Source organism: Lissotriton vulgaris, chromosome 1_1 (genome assembly GCF_964263255.1).
Source record: "Lissotriton vulgaris chromosome 1_1, aLisVul1.2, whole genome shotgun sequence".
NCBI lineage: Eukaryota > Metazoa > Chordata > Amphibia > Caudata > Salamandridae > Lissotriton > Lissotriton vulgaris.
Window position 1 is genome coordinate 1103816876 of NC_141685.1, and position 12566 is coordinate 1103829441.

Sequence of the window (12566 nt, forward strand, 5' to 3'; positions counted from 1 at the left end):
AGCAGTGAACGGGGCAGGATCAGTGAACGGGGCAGGAGCAGTGAACAGGGCAGGAGCAATGATGGGGCAAGAGCAGTGATGGGGCAGGAGAGGCGACAGGGCAGGAGAGGAGACGTGGAAGGAGAGGCAACAGGGCAGGAGAGGTGACCGGGCACAAGCAGTGACAGGCAGGTGACATGACAGGTAGGTGATGTGACGGGCAGGGGAGGTGATGGGCAGGAGAGGTGACGGGGCAGGAGAGGTGACGGGGCAGGAGAGGTGACGGGGCAGGAGAGGTGACGGGCAGGAGAGGTGACGGGGCAGGAGCAGTAAACAGGACAGGAGCAGTGAACAGGATAGGAGCAGTGGACAGGAGCAGTGAACAGGGCAGGAGCAGTGAACGGGGCAGGAGCGGTGAGCGGGGCAGGAGCGGTGAACAGGGCAGGAGCGGTGAGCGGGGCAGGAGCGGTTAACAGGGCAGGAGCGGTGAACAGGGCAGGAGCGGTGAACAGGGCAGGAGCGGTGAACAGGGCAGGAGCAGTGACGGGCAGGAGAAGTGACGGACCAGGAGAAGGGAGGGGTCGGGGGAATTGACGAAGCAGGAGTGTTGATCGAGCATGAGCAGGAGTACTGACTGGACAGGAGCAGTGAAAGGGCAGGAGTAGACGTTTCCCAGGGCGACTGGAAGGGTAGGGGGCCAGTTTTGTTTGGGGGGACCGGTTTTGTACAAGTGCAGGAGTTTTAAAAACACTGCAAAGTTATTTGTATATTCAGCAGGTTTCGGTCAACAATACAAGTGTCAAGATAACTTTGGTGATCAATGTACCTGCTGGAGGGAGATGGGAGCATGTTTTGTCTAGTGGCTATTTTACTCATCTAAGGTAGTGCAGAGGGGTAATATGCCTGCTGCAAAGAACATGTACCATGCATATCAAAGAGCAATATGTTATGTGTATAGTTCAGTGGGTACTGCTTTGTGTTCACTTCCCGAATGAAAGGACACTTGAATACATATGGCCTGGCAGTTCGGGCTGGACTGTTCACATTGGACGCAGGATCAAGACTGATTTGCATATGGCTGGGTCCAAACTGGAATGGCATGGTGAGCAAAAAGCGATGGATTTAAGCCCCGATCTCTGAACTGGGGTGAATGTATGACCTTGTTCTGCATTCTGTCCATCAATTGTTCTTTTTGCATTTGTCACCCCGAGTGGGACAGGTATGCTCAGACATGAGTCCTGTGCTCTCCATGCCAATGGAATCAAGCTATCCTGGCTGATGAGGGCTGAAAGCCCGAAACCGGTCCTAGGATGCTTGTTTCCAGTCCAGGGAGGACCTGGCCTGGCAGTTCGGGCTACACTGTTCTCATTGGGCACAGGATCAAGACTGATTTGCATATGGCTGGGTCCAAACTGGAATCGCATGTGAGCAAATAAACAATGGATTTAGGCCCATCTCTCTGCACTGGGGTGAATGTATGATATTGCTCTGCATTCTGTCCACCAGTTGTTCTTTTTACTATATTATGATTGAGCAGCTAGCTGGCTGACATGAATATGAAGGAGCCTTTGTGGGTTTCCGTGAGTCTAGATTCTCCTGAAGAGTCCCTTTCTCTTCTGAGCCCTGCTTAACACATGTGTATAGGAGGAGCCCTGCATTCATGACCTCAATGTTTGAGACAAAAAATAATCATGGATTTCTGAACAATGAGAGTAAAAGCATTAAGGTAACATGTTGTTCCTGCTTATATTTCACATGCTTTACATAAACCTGTATTCCCTATGAGTGTTTGCTTTTTCCTGAATTAAACCTCAAATAAACATATCCATTCTTTTAATTAAATAACGTTATAAGCTGTAACTGGTCAGTGAAATGCTAAACGTACTAAAAATTGGTATGTTTTGCTATTTCTAGCCACACCGACTCCGCCCACTGATTCAATCTTCGGTTGATCCCGCCCCCTGATTCTCCACCCATAGTTCCCCTACTTTTTTTTCCCCACTTCGACCACTGACATAGGCCCTGTGCAACCCAGTACTGCCCGAGGACGGGGGGGGGGGTACCTAAGCATGCACTCATCGATCACAGTTATAAGGAACGAAACTGCGAAACAGAAGGGCACAGACATGAGTTTGAAATTACATGTGTTTTGGTAGACATCGTTGAAACTTGCTAAATTACAAAAGTGCACGAAGGCTTAAATATGTAAACTATTGTGAGCCTGAATAACGATAGTGCATTTTTGAACATGGAGGCTAAGCCGTGTCTAGGCCCCTTTAAATACAGAACGCAGAAGTGCATGCACCACTCGCGTGTGAGGTAAACTAGAGTAAGACGGCAGGAGCTCGATACCGAGTCTCGGTAAAGTACGGCGATAGGTAAGCGAGGGTTAAGCAGATAATTGTATTAGTCTGCAATACAGTTGTGGAGCCCTGTCCTGAGAGTCATCCGTGGGCCTTAGCATGCAAGCAAGTTTTTTGGACCTCCGCCGAATGCTCGTCGCCGAACCCGAGACCCAGTTGCCCACTGACCCGTGATCGTCCCCGTCTATACTTTTTCGGCGCCAAAAGTGCGGTCGGCCTCTGCCCGAGTTCCTGATTTTCACGCACCATCGTAACCCATGCAGCCTCGCTCAAGTGTGAAGCAACGCTTCTTCCCACAAGCCAGAATCCCGCCATGCCCGTGAAACCACCCCGTTGCATACCTACATTACTTTGCTCGCTGACTGAAAAACGTACCCTAGGTCATTTATCAAAGCTGCACAAACACCATCGAGAGCACACGCCAAGGGGCATTCCGCGCCATGCCCTCGACCTCGCCTACACACCGCGACCCTCAGTCTGACAAAGTCCTCGAGGGATACCCAGACCTTTATAAAAGCTGCATCGTGAAGATTAAATCTTGTGGCGTCTAGCCCACAATGAAACCAAATGGAATGCAACAGTTCAAAGCAGCAGTTCAAAGCAGCAACTTCCCAGCGTCAGAGGAAAGGTCTCGTGAGAGGCAGTGGCCACGAAGTCCACGGTACAGAACAAATTCAGTCATCAAAACGATAGCGATCCTCTAAAAGCACAACGTGCAGAAACCGGTCGTCATAAAAAACACATCGCCATTGTACATTTTTCTGCCCAAGGCCCCGTGACCGTCAGTGGACAAATCCAACCTCAGCTCGTCGTACTAAATGCACCATGGTCTCCCTCCAACTGCCGACACCCTCTCACAGCGCAGCCAACTCCACAACATCAGAGCCTCCCGAGCCACGGCAAAGCACCCCCACGAACCAGGCATCCCAAGCGTGCATCACCCCCGATGAACACGGCCCGACCATCGTCCTGTGTGCGCTCTCCCTCGGCGCCCCAGGCCACACAAACTGCCGCTCATTTCCGCTCTTTGCCTCCACCGCTCTATGCCCCTCTACAACCAAAACGCCCGCAAGCGGGCTCACAAACCAGCACTCACCGCCAAACACGTCGAAGGGAAAAAACCCCGATGCAAGACCAACGTGACAGCATACACAGGACGACCTGAAGCAGACGACGGAACAGCGCAGAGCAGCCCAGGAAACGCGGCAGGAAAAGACCGAGCAATGCTAGCTCTGCTAGTTATAGGTCCCGTGAGTCCGCCTCCCGCTCGCTCAGTCTCGCCACTCATTGGCCGTTTGAAAAGGGGGCGGCTCCCGGGCCGGCGCGCTATTGTTCTGCTCGCGCGGCATGTGGCACTAAGACGCTGTCTCGCTTCATCTCCCCTTCGCGTCGCGCGGCCAGCGGCAAAGTCTTGGTGTGGGTTTTTTATTACAATGAGTAAATTAGCGATTCTTTCCTAGAACACTAATGGATTGCGTATTAATCCTAGAAAAAATAAAATAATGCAGTATCTTCGAGACTCTGATGCACAGATTATAGTACTTCATCTTGCTGAACCCGAAATGCTTTTGTTGGCTAAAAAGAATAGGTGGATCGATCTATGTATAATGACGTCGCAATCTGTACACATTAGAGGTGTGGCAATCATTTTTAAAAAAACAATAAAAGCTAGGTTGGTGTCTAAATTGGTTGATCCTGGCGGAAGTTGGGTAATTGCATCGGTGATCATAGCAGGGTCCCCAATTACTATAATAGGATACTATGGTCCAAATCAGGACGACCCGTTAGTTTTGAAGACCCTTTTTTCCCACCTTTATTTATTTCCTGAGCCGGTTATTCTTGCAGGAGATTTTAACATAGTTTTGGATCCCCTATTGGATAAGTCCCCCTCTAACAGAGCCAGGTCTCTATCTAAAACTAGGTCTTTCCTGCAGGATAGTATGAAGCAGTTAGAGTATAACGATATTTGGAGATCATTGCATGGGCAACAAAGAGGTGTTACTTTTCGCAACTATAGATACCACCACCAGTCAAGAATGATTAGTCAACCTTTAGCTAATTTGGTGAAATCAGTTTCTCACCTCCCTTTTCACTTATCAGACCACGCGGCTATTTATTTAGAACTGAAGGGGTTTCCTAAGAGTCGTATGAGAAACTGGTCATTTGATCGTTCATTGCTCTCCTCGTTGGATGTTATCAATGCCCTTAATGTGGAGGTGCAGAACTTCTTGGAGGATAATGTTGGAACAGCTTCCCCTGGGGGCGTATGGGATTCACTAAAGGCCTTCTTAAGGGGCCTTATAATAAATAAAGCTACATATAAGAATAAGATCCATAGAGAAGCTGTGACTTCCTTGGAATTGGAAATGGCCAGAGTGCAGACAGAAATAGCCATGCACCCGGATGCCCCTGCGACCACAGTACAGTTGGGCAAAATAAAGTAGTTACTCTAAAAGGGGAGTTGGGCTCAGTACTGGTTTTAGAGAGATGGGAAGCAAGTAAATTGGCTCATTTTGAGTATGGTGAGGGGGCTGGAAAGTTACTAGCCTGGAAGACAAAGACTGAGCAGGTCAGAAATAATATCTACTCAATTATCTCCGGTGGCATAACATACTCTGCCGATGCAGAAATCAGGGGGGCTCTCTGGGAATTTTTTAGTGAAATATACAGTGAGGACAAAAATATCGAAATCAAACAAGTTGAAGACTGGCTGGCGGGAGTTTCTCTTCCTGCACTCTCATTAGAACAATGTGCTGCTTTGGACGATCCAATCTCCCAGGAAGAAGTCAGATTGGCAATTATCAGTAGTAAAAAGGGTAGGGCATCCGGCCCTGACGCCCTGCCGTCGGAAATCTATAAGGCTCTGAACTCAACAATCCTCCCTTTTTTGACCGAGTTGTTTAATGATATCCTTCAAGACGGAATGCCCCCTCCCATTTCTTGGAACAGTGCTTCAATAACATTGATACTGAAACCAGGAAAACCGGCAACTTGCAGTGGGTCATATAGACCAATCTCTATCTTGAACTCTGACTATAAAATCTTTGCGTCAGTATTAGCAAACAGGTTGGGGGCAGTTGCTTCAAGTATCTTGCACTTAGACCAAAAGGGGTTTGAAGGGGTCGCCAGCTCTATGAGTTGACTTATGACCTCATAGGAGCCATCGATGTGGCTTCTGTAAAATCTCTCCCTCTGGCTGTTCTCACCCTAGACGCCACCAAGGCCTTCGATAGGGTCAACTGGATATACCTATCGGAGGTCTTGGGGAAATTTAACATCGGCGAGAAATTTAGGCGTGCAGTGAGACTTTTGTATCAAAATACATCTGCCTCTTTACTTGTCAATGGTGAATTAACTAACCCATTTAACATCACGCGGGGTACCCGCCAGGGCTGCCCTCTTTCTCCCCTCCTATTCGACCTATATATTGAGCCTTTCGCTCATCGGCTACGGGGCGACTGTAACATCAAGCCCTTTAATTTTGAAGGATGGGAGAAGAAGGTAGCCCTGTATGCGGATGATGTCCTTGTTTTCACCTCTGAACTCCGCTCGGCTCTTCCAGCTATAATTGCTTTGGCTCAGTCTTTCGGTAACGTGTCTGGGTATGAAATCAATGCTTCGAAGACCGATATCATGGTTTGGAACGACCCTGAGCCGGTGGCAGGGGCTCAGCTGAGTTCTGTTTTACGCTATTTGGGCCTAAATATATATAATGATATAAACTAAATAGTTCCATCAAATTTTTCGTTCGTTGCTAAGGAGTGTCGTAGATTGATGAAATCATGGTCTTCGCTTCCTTTATCCTTATTGGGTAGAGCCAATTTAATTAAAATGTCTATCCTTTCTAAAGTTTCTTTTTTGTTTAATACAATCCCTCTTTTTTTTTTAACCCTCTATGATAGCCAAACTTCAAAGCGGTATAAGTTCTTTTATTTGGAATGATCACATCCCTAGAATAGCTTGGAAGAAACTAAGGCGCTGTAGGGAAAAGGGTGGTTTGGCGGCTCCCGATATCCAGCTACATGCGTGGGCTTTTCAATTCTCTCATGCCAGGATGTTGCTAAAATCACCCATTAACTCTGCTTGTGGGTATATGTTTGCAGCATTGCTTAGAGGGGAAAAAATAGCTGAGCATGCATTTTTGTTTAAGTTTGGCGACCCCAAGTTTAAAAAAAAAAAAAATTGAAGGTATTGCGAGATATATCTAAAACATGGGTGAAACTCAGGCGTTCCATAAAAATTGATTATTTTTCTGGTAGAGCTCCACTGTGGAATTCACCTGGGTCTCTGAGTTGGCTCCTGGATGGCCTCACAGAACCTCTAAGAGAGGCAGGACTTGAGGTGTGGGGGGACCTTTTTGTGGAGGGTAGCTTACTCCCATGGGAGGTGTTATTCTCTAAGGTAGGGTTAGGGCTCTCCAGGTTTAAATACCTGCAAATTCGAAGCTGGGCACACTCACACGTTTCTGCTAAGGCAGAGTTTTGTTAAGGGGCGATAGCAACATGGTCTCAGTCTTAATAGATAAGCCTCCAACAAAGAAAGAGGTTTCATTTTGGTACAATCTACTATTGGAGGAGGTTGAGGGTGAGTTCCATCTGTCCAACACATTGTGGGCCGCACATATTACTAATCAAAATGTGGAGAACTTGTGGTTTGAGTCTTTTAAGATCATGTGGAATATAGTGAAACCATCTTGGTTGCGCCGAAACCCCCTCTTTACCCTACATAGGGCCTATTATTCACCAGAGAGACTCTCAAAGTTTCCAAACAATTCAGCAGTGGCATGCCCTAAATGTGGTCTGATGGCGGCTTCTGACCTGCACATGTTCCTTGATTGCCCTTTGTTACTGCCTTTTTGGAATGCGGTCTGCCTCACACTCACTACTGCCTTAGGCTCCCAAGCCCGGCTATGTCCCGCTCTTATAATTTTTGGGGTTGCACTAGAGTTTCAGGGTTCAGCAAAGAACTTACTCTTTTTGGTATTTTGTTAGCCAGAAGGGAGATCTGTAGGAAGTGGAAAGACCCGTTACCCCCATCCTGCAGGACTGACGCACTTCAGTGCTACAAACATCATAAATGGACTTACTAAGATCAGGCAACCCAGATAAGAGAAACTTCTGGTCTTTATTAAACTGGCCACTGTTGAGTATGTGACCAAAAGTTTTTTTTTGTTTTTTTTTCCCCCCTCCAAAGTCCAATGATTACGCTGTTTGGCAATCTCTCTTTTTAACGTTTGAATACCCAATAGGGCGACTCGATACAAGATTGGGTATTTGACTGCAGCATACTACCCTTATGGTCGTCCTGATGTGGTGCCATGGGAGTATATCAAAAGTACTGATGGGCAACCCACCTCGTAACATCCAATGCCCATACCAGTTTATCTGCGACAGTACGCTTATCTCTACGCACTACTATTTGGACTCCAAGGGCGTGAATGAGGACTAGAAAATTTGAAAGTAAAAAAGAATCCTTAAAGTGTTAAGGGGGTCATGAGGATGACGGGCAGACTTTGTCCGCCCCCCATCCTGTCAGTATTCGGGACCGCCCGCCATAAGGGCGGGGGTCCCATGGGGGGTATTAGGATGTGCCCGCCACAGTGGCGGGCACATCCTGTATTTTTAGCATTGTGGCGGGCGGTGCTCTCTGCGCCGCCCGCCACAATGCTAAGAATGCATTTCAACATTTGCATTTACAAAGCGGCAGGCACCGCGCGGTGCCTGCCGCTTTGTAAATGCAAATGAAGGGGGGTACCACAGGTACCCCCCGTGTGCACCGCCCACCTCTCTTTCACTCTGGGGGCCCGCAGGGGGCCCCCAGAGTGAAGACCGCATGCCTTTCCATGGAGGCATTGCCGCCGCGGAAAGGCACCTGAATACAACCATCATAATATGGCTGGCGGTGTCTGATAGACACCACCACCATATTATTCCTTTTCCACCCCGGCCGCAAGGCGACCGGGGCGGAAAAGCGGCGGACGGTCTTTCCATCCGCCGAGGTCCCCCCCGCCAAACTAATATGGCGGGGGGGGGGGAACGAGTGTGGATGTCGGGCGGATTGCCCCCGCCAGGCTGGCGGAAGCTACCGCCAGCCTGGCGGGGTCAATCTGCCCGACATCCTAATGGTCCCCCAAGTGTGTGATGCTATAAAAATTAAAATGGAGGTTCTTCAGTCCAAACCAGGCCCCTATAGACAGTTATCTTAGTACACATCTGCTGGAAAGGGCGTTTCTTTTTGAACATCTATATTTGCTGATTTTTGCTGAGCTTCTGCTGCTGTCGTCATCCATTTTAAGAGTCGCCCTGATATTTGGCATGATTCCCCTTTTAGACAAGAGGAAAGCATCACTCACTACAGGATCTGATATTTAGAGCCCCTATCATCGGATATAGCCAGTACAGTATCCTCAAGGGTTTTATTCCATCACAAAAACATATCACATGGATCAGTGATTCATCAGAATCATTGTAAAATCTGCAATATTTACTGGCTCCTCCTTTCATGCGGCTGTGCCAAAAGTTTCTTAATGGGATTAGGCCAAACCACAGTCTCATAAGATTAAAATTCAACAGAGTTAGGCAGCTCTGTAGATACAAAATCAGTTTGTTCTTTTTTCATCATCTTTCCACTGCACCAAAAACTGGTGGGTAAAATGTACGGAGGAGCTTGTGCGTCACCCCAAAACTGTGTAGACATCTTGAATTAATTGGGAAACAAAAGCAGGCCTTTTATGCTAAATAAAATAATTCTTTAAGGGTGCATTTGTTAACAGCCAATTCATCTCAATTCTTGTACACGGTCTCTTAGTTTGGGAGGGCCCATGGTATAAGCGAGTCATTAACGGCAACAGTGTCACTGGTGCAGTGGTGTAACGAAACTTGAGGGGGCCCCCTGCAAAGCACATTGAGAGGGCCCCCCACCTTCCGGCGGCCTGGCCCACCACCTACTACTTTGCCCCAAATTTGGTATATTTTGATTTGAAACCTCCAACATATAATGAAATGCCTCCATATTCTGGAGAGTTGGTGGAAGTTCAGGCGGTGGTTTAACTGGTTGTGGAGGGCTTTGTAGCTGTGGATCAGAATCTTGAATTCACATCTCTTCTAATTGGGAAGCCTGTGGAGCTTCTTGAGGTGGGGGGTGATGCAGGTTTGCTTAGGGAGGTGGAGGATGAGCCTGGCTGCTGAATTCTGTATGGTTTGCAGTCTCTTCAGGAGGTGCAAGCTGATTCCTACATAGAGTGCGCTGCTGTAGGCCAGCTAACTGGTGACTAGGGCTTGAATGACAGTTCATCTAGTGTTGAAGTGGAGCCATTTGACGATCGCACACCACACGAGAAGAGTGAGGAAGTAGGTGAAGGAGATTGCATTGATCTTGTTTTCATGGTGAGCTTGCTGGCCAGGAGAATGCCAAGGTTGGGGGCATGGTCTATCGGAATGGGTGAGGGTTCTAGTTCGGATGGCCACCAAACGGCGCTCCACAGGGAGGAGGTGTTCCTGAAGATGATCACTTCCGTTTTGTCTGTGTTGTATTTTAGTAGACATCTTTCATCCAGTCGGTGACGCTCGTCATACACCTGTGGAAGTTGGCCATTGTGGTAAAGGGATCTATTGATAGCGAGAGGATGAGCTGGATGTTGTCTGCTTAGGATATGATGTCTAGTCTGTGAGTTTCTGTCGATGTTGGCCAAGAGGTCATGTAGGTGTTGAACATTGTAGAACTGAGGTTTGAGCCTCGAAGGATGCCACAGATGTGCTCTTAGGTTCTGAGGTGAAAGGAGGTAGGCAAATTCTCTGGGTTCTTCTGGTGAGGAAGAATGCATTCCTTTTGAGGGTGATTCCAATCTGGTGAAGCCTCTTGATAAGGGTGTGATGGATACGGTATCTAAAGCTGTTAAGAGGTCGAGGAGGGTCAGGGTTGCCATTTCTCCCCAGTCAAGGAGGGCTCTGATGTCGTCTCTGGCAGCGATCAGGGCTGTTTTGGTGCTGTGGTTGGTGTGGAAGCCAGATTGTTGCTCTCCAGGTGTTCGTGAGTTGGCAGTTAATTGCATTTTTGAGGACTTTGGCAGGAAAGGGGAACAGAGAGATGGGACAGTAGCTCTTGGGGTCCCTGGGGTTGGTGGATGGTTTATTCAGAAGGTGTTTGACCTCTGCGTGTTTCCATTCTTCAGTTAAGTGGCTGTGGAGATGGATGCATTGAAGATGGGGGTGAACTTTCTGCTGATCGTCTTGCTCCTGAGGATGAAGAAGTGGTTGGGACAGGGGTCCGTTGGTGCGCTTGAGTGGACAGAGTTGTGGATGGCTGTACTGTTTTGAGTTGGGAGCTGGGCCCATATGGTCATCAGGTGTTCGGGTTTGCATCTGTGAGAGCAAGGAGCTGAGGATGTTGGTGGTGGTGAGCTGGGGTTCAAACTTTTTGTAGATGGTGGAGACCTTATTGTGGAAGAAGTCTGCCAGGGTGTCATTGAGTTCCTGAGAAGATGATGTTTTTGGTGGCTGAGGGTTTGGAGAACTCCGACGATGTTGAAGAGTTCTTTGCTGTGATGAGAACTGGCTTCGATGTCGTCTACAAAGGTGCTCCTTTTTGTTTCTTTCAGAAGTTGGTGGTATTGGTTGAAAGATGTTTTGAATGTGACTCAGTCTGTCGGTTGCATGCTGGTGTGCCATTTCCTTTCCAGTCCCTTGGTGGTGGCCAGGGGTCCTGTGATGAGGAAGTGGAAGATGGCGTGGTCTGTCCAGCAAGCTTGTGACATGGCTGTACTTGACTCGGTCAGTGGCCATGAAGATGGGTTCAAAAGCCTGTCCTGCGGTGTGTGTGTGAGGTTGGTGACAAGTTGGGTGAGGCCGATGGAGTTCATGTTTTCAAGGAGGTTGGCAGTGTTAGTGTTGTTAAGGTTGCCGAGGTGAAAGTTGAGGTCTCCGAAGAAGATGTAGGGTTTGCAGTCATTAGCGAGTGGGCGATTAATTCAAGGATGACATCGCAGAAGCTGGGGCGAGGCCCTGCAGGTCTGCAGCTGAGTTGTTCTGAATTGGTCTTGGTCATAGTGGTGGTGGTTGTCATGTGTGCAGGTGCTCCAGTGTTGCAGAAGAAGAGGTAGTGCTGTAAAAAAAAAAGGTCCTACCATTAACCGTGGAGAGGTGCAGCAGTAGTTGTTATTGTGGAGTTTGGGGTTCAGGGCTCAGAGCTTTGTTGCAGTGCATCTGCAACTAGCGGAGAGCCAGGGTTCCATGCACTGGGGGAGGTCCAGACACGGACGGGAGCATATGGGCCTTTGGCACACCAGCTGCGTGCATCCGCTGCACAGACGTGCTGCGACCTCCATTATGTAGGTTTTGGGAGGAGGGAGAGGCGCTGTGAGGTGGTGGGCGAGGCAGACGAAGGCTGGAATTGAGAGGGAGATGTGGGAGGAAAATAGCAGGAAAGAGAGCAGGCAGTAAAGCAAACAGAAATCATAAAAAAGGCAGTACAAAATTAACAAGTTGAACAAAACTGAAAAACGACGAGTTAGACAAGGTTGAGCACAATAATACAATAACAAGTAAACAATTCAGGAACCAGGGAGACAGTGGGGGAGCGGTCATAAAGGGCTTGCTTAGTGGGCTGCACTGCATCCTCCGTTAAGTAGATCCTAGGAGGAGGGAGGAGTGCTAGTAGGTGGTGGGAGGAGCCAGTGGAGGCCGGAATTGGGCGGGAGAAGCACCAATAAAAACAGTGGGAAATCAAGTTGACGGCAAAACAAACAGAAGTTAAAACAAAGGCAGTACAAAACTAAACATGTTGAACAAAATTGAATAAAGATGAGTTAAACAAGGTTGAGCACAATAATACAATAACAAGTAAACAATTCAAAAATCAGGGAGGCAGTGAAGCAGCAAGGTGTGAGTTGTCACAATCACAACACAGTTACCAGACCACCTCGACCAATGAAACTAGTTGAATCTTTATCCTGGCAAATCCTGCATATGCTTGATGAATACCAATAGCATAACTCAGAGCTAACTCAGTACTAGAGACAACCTTTGCACTGATTCATCTGAGAACTCAGAAATGTGGCACTAACATGTGCCCCACTCATGAACTCAAACCATAAAAAGAGATGTACATCCCCTGCAAATTCGAAGCTGGGCACACTCACACGTTTCTGCTAAGGCAGAGTTTTGTTAAGGGGCGATAGCAACATGGTCTCAGTCTTAATAGATAAGCCTTCAACAAAGAAAGAGGTTT